A 5,181-nucleotide genomic window follows, 5' to 3' on the forward strand; every position below is an offset into this window, starting at 1 on the left:
GGTTCTGCAGGATATAATTTGAAAAATCCTGCTCTATACGACTCTTTCTAGGATCTATTGCCTTTTGGAATCATCACAGTCTCTCTGCAATTATAGCTATAGAACAGTGATGGCTAACGTTTTCCAGATTGAGTGCCCAAAATACAATGTATGCACGGCCCCTGTGCATATGCTCTGCCCTGCGCATGCACCCCCATGCATGCGCGCCCCATGGGCGCTCTGCCCCCTAGCTCATGCACGGTGCCATGTGCAGCTTGTCCCCGTGTATGTGCGGCAGACACCTAAAGACCAGCTGGACGGCGGGAAGTGCCTGCACATGTGCGGCGAAGCTGAGTTGGGACGACGGCTCGTGTGCCCACAGAGAGGGCATTACGTGCCACCTCTGGTACGCGTGCCACAGGTTCGCCATCACAGCTATAGAATTTAGTAGACCCTTGCTGCTTTTGAGTGTTTTCCCCCATTGTAGCTGACATGGACATTTGGTGAATGGGAAATATGTTGTTTTCAATATTTATGTAATAGCATACTTATTTTACTTGTGACCATCTGGCTTTCTTTTGAATCAGTTTTTCTAGCTTACAAGCAATTGTATTTTTTTTTTAAAAAAATGGATGCTTAGCTGATCATTTAATTAGCTTATTAACTAATTAACTAGCAGCACCTAGCCAATCTGGTCTGATCTGAAAAAGTTAAAAAGGTTTAGGACAGGTTGATATTAGCATAGGAGATAATCAGGAAATCCTGGGGATGTGGGCTAGACTGAGAAGTGGAAAAAACACCCCAGGCAAACTATTTGCATATTACTACAAAGGATATGACATGGAGATGACATCACCAGGAATTGTGCCGTTATTGTGCTTCATCCCATTATTATATACTGGCATCATTACATTAGTTGTTTGCTAGTATCTATGTTTTAATGAACAGTTGTAGTATTCAGAGACATTGTACAATACTTTCAAAATTAAAAAGAATTCAGTAATATCAAATCATTTTTAAATACCTAGATATGTGATTTTTTTTTTTTAATGTAGGATGCGCTTTGTAACATAATTGAGCAACTTCAGGTAGTGTATCCCTTGTGGACATTGGATATTTGACCATAGGCATATATAACATTGAGCTCAGTATGTGATCAGACTTCCCTCCAATTTTGCACCTGTGTTGTCACTTCAGAACAAACCTCAGCGTATACAACAAGGACCTTAGCAGTGAGGTCATCTTCGCACTTGGCATTGCAAGTGTACCGATTTTCATACCTGGTTGGGAGCAGGTTCAAATTTACGAGGTGTTGATGTTTTCCATGGATGCCAATTTGTTTGCTCGTAGGTGTTGAAAACCCTTCTAAATGCAGATGTGCGCGAAGGCCTGCTTTAATAAGATACTGTAGCCATTATGTCATCAGTCTTATCTCTGCTGATCTTATCACAAAGGCTGTGCTTATTTGAAAGAAATGTATGTACATCATATCAGCTTCGCATTAGTTGCTGAGGTCACTTTAAAATGTGATGTTAATCATTTGAATCCTTGACAGTTTTTCAACTTACCTGTCTGAAATGTTGTGTATACTGACACTGATCTGTCCAAGTCTTAAAGATTGATCTCAAAAGCTCTGTTTCCAGACCCAATATAAATCTGATTTGATTGTGGGTTTCAGGATAACGTTATCAGCGATGGCCCTGCCCATGTGGATTCCTTCTGCTGAGAACTGTACTTGCTTTGGCTTTCTATTTTAGAGCATTACATTGAGCTGGAATACTATTCTGCTTTGCCAACACATGTTTGATTTACAATTGTTTTTATACATGTGTCTTATAACTTGGCAGTTATATCGATCAAGCAATATATCAATTGTTTAGAAATTGTTTTTTTTAAAAAAAGTTATTAATGCTGTGACACTAGTAGCTGAAAATGAAGACAGAGAGGTTACGCTTTGGTAGCTTAATCAAAAGCCACTCCTATATATAGGTAGCCTGAAACCTGATGATTTGACCCAAATAGTCATTTGCATCATTGAATTGTAGCAATACTATGGAAGGAGCCGTGTAACTTTCAATCCTTTCAGTGGCACACCTAGCATCTTTCACATCCAGGGTAGATCAGAGAGCTGAGCAGCAGCCGTAGGATCCAGGCAGGCCTAACGTCACCGCTCTGAACCTGCCCTGTAGTACTGCAGTTGCAATGCCTTTCAGTCAATTGCTAAACAGTTGATTGGCACATAGGAGCACTGACCCAGGCTCCGTAGCCATTATTGACACTTTGGATAGCCTCCTCAGACAATGCACCCCTTTATTGCCTTCATCCACCCCAGCCTTGATATGCTACTGGATCGGGGTGAAATGCTCCCAGTTTGGACCGGATCGCCCGATCCGGTAGCGATGGCGGTGGGTGGTTTGGAGAACTGGTAGCAAAAATCCCTGGTCCTTCCCCCCATGCCCAGCTGAGCCACACGATCATCAGAGGCTTTTTTTTTTTAACTTTTAAAAGCATTTTTTCTACAACCTCTTTGGCCAAAAAAATGCTTTTAAAAGAAAAAAAAAGCCTCTGACGATCAGGCAACTCAGCTGGGATCGTCAGAGCCTTTTAAAGCATTTTTTTTACAATCTCTTTGGCCGAAGTGGTTGTAGAAAAAATGCTTTTAAAAGTATATATATATATATATATATATATATATATATATATATATATATATATATATAGTTGGCCACGCCCACCCAGTCACATTACCCCCCACCAAGCCACACCCACAGAACTGGTAGTAACAAATTTTACATTTCACCGTACTGGATCCTTTCCTGTTAATCCTCAGAATGGTCTTTAGGTGCCAGAAATCAAGGCTCAGGCTTCAACAGGCTCTGCCAAACCTTTGAAAAGATTGCAGTGGCTTCAGCATAGTAATTTTGCTGTCCTTCCTCAGTCTAGGCTTTGGTTCAGAAGGACAACATTAGGTTCTGTTGTATTAAGAATTGCTGGTGAGCGCAGCCTCTGAAATACTTACATTTCAGTCAGTGATGCTAACTTGAAAGCCAAATTGGCTTCTACAAAGATTTGAAAATGCTTATTCTTGAAAACTTATTTTATCCGCTTCCCTAAATTCTTTGGAGTAGACTTTATCATTTCTTGTACATGAATAATAATTGCAGCATTTCAAAATATCTATTCTATGGAATCTCTGTAGATTTCAAACTTTTCCCTAATTGCTTTTTTATTTCTCTTCCTCTCCAGGAACCTTCAAGATTTATCATGTATAATAGATGCCAACAAGATGAAGGTATTTGAAAAAAAGAAATCAAAAGACAAGCAAACAGTAACAGTAACTTAAACCCATAGCCTTTGCTCTAGACTGATTCTTGCTAGTTCATATCACAGCCTTGATGTTTTATTTCTTTAAAAAAAGAAAACAAACTAACAAGCATGTAAATACTTTTACTGCATGCCCTATTTTCTAATTCAGTGCCAATGCTGATATTGTTCATTACCTTAGACATATGATAGGACTTTTTCTTCTGAAGAGTAACTGTTTTCTGCTCACAAATAAAAAAATAGACTTTATCAACTGAAAAATAAATTAACACAATTTATTCTTCATGTATGAATTGATTCAGGATGATGTATGCTTCCAAAGCATAGCTGCCTTAAATACATAAGTATATTGCCTGTGATCTTTGGACTTGGACTTCCAAGCTAATGATGTATGATCAGAGTCTGCTAGATTTACTTTTTACTTAAAACCATAGCAGCTATAAAGCACTTTCTAAAAGTGTATAAAACTTTTATACACTTTTATATAAAGTGTAAAGCTGGACTAGAAAGCCTCCAAGCTCCCTTCCAGCTCTATTCTGATTCTAAATTCTAAGAGATTTATCATGGAAACATGATGCAGAAGCAAGCTTCTAATTTGGCGCCCTCTGCTGCTGCTTTTCAGCAAAACACCTAAAATGTCAAGAGATCCCATCTACAGGTAGTCCTCGACTTGCAACCATTCGTTTAGTGACTGTTCGAAGTTGCAGCGGTATTAGAAAATGTAATTTATGACTATGTTTCACACTTACAACCATTGCAGCATCCTCATAGTCACGTGGTCATAATTCAGCCGCTTGTCAACTGTCATGTATTTATGTTGTAGTGTTCTGGGTCATTTTTTGTGACCTTCTGACAAGCAAAGTCAATGGGGAAGCCAGATTCACTTAACAACCCTGTTACTAACTTAACAAGGGCAAGTGATTTGTTTAGAATTGCAAGAAAAATCATAAAATGGGGCAAAATCCACTTAACAAATATCTTGCTTAGCAGCAGAAATTTGGGGATCAATTGTAGTTGTAAGTTGAGGACTACCTGTATATAGTATATGTTAAGAGGTCTAGTCCAGAGCATTCAGTATAATTCAAATTTGAATAGGAGTTCACGTGCAGAAGATTCAGGTACGTACCCATAGAGACAATGAACGGTCCTGAATGTGTTTTCTAGGAAGCTGTTCATAGGAAAACTGAAGGGTGACCATTGAATTTTGTTTTCAAAGGAACCTGTTTATAAACCTTTATTTAGTTAATGAAACTGAAAGGACTTCAAAAGTGACTTCTCAGACTAAAGTTACCCATAAAGTAGTTAAAATTAGAAAGCCTATAACACCACACTCCTATCTTTTACCCAAAGAACTTATAAAAAATCAATGAATAGCAAAAATATCAACAATCCATAAAAGCACCTAATGAAACAAACCCTGTTATGGTGTGAGGTAATTATGCTGTCATTTTCTCCGCTCTTGCCACTGGCAGCCATGAAGAGGAAGCAAGCTTGAGAAAATGTCATAGCATAATTATATCAGATCCCCCTTTTGTTATTGTTACAGAACACAGTGGGGGGGGGTTCCTTTAACATCTGTCTCCAGAATTATACAAACTTGCAAACTGACATCCGTCTTTGTCTTTTGAACTCTTTTTTTTTTTTGCAGGCAGCTGGATCTTCTGGAAGAGGTTGTGTGGAAGTCTGCTTTAGTAGATGAGCAAATAGATCTCTGTGGTTCATTCTTCATCTGAACCTTTGTTAACCATGAATAACCTTCAGATGTCCCACCATGTCTTGACAGATGTAAACTAAACTGTTCAGAGACATTTCCTGCCATGAACAGAACTGCTTGACAATTACTTTTTAGCATAGAACTACAAGAGATCTGATGCCTGT

Source organism: Pituophis catenifer, unplaced genomic scaffold (genome assembly GCF_029215685.1).
Source record: "Pituophis catenifer annectens isolate HBS135680 unplaced genomic scaffold, rPitCat1.0.hap2 SCAF_1, whole genome shotgun sequence".
NCBI lineage: Eukaryota > Metazoa > Chordata > Lepidosauria > Squamata > Colubridae > Pituophis > Pituophis catenifer.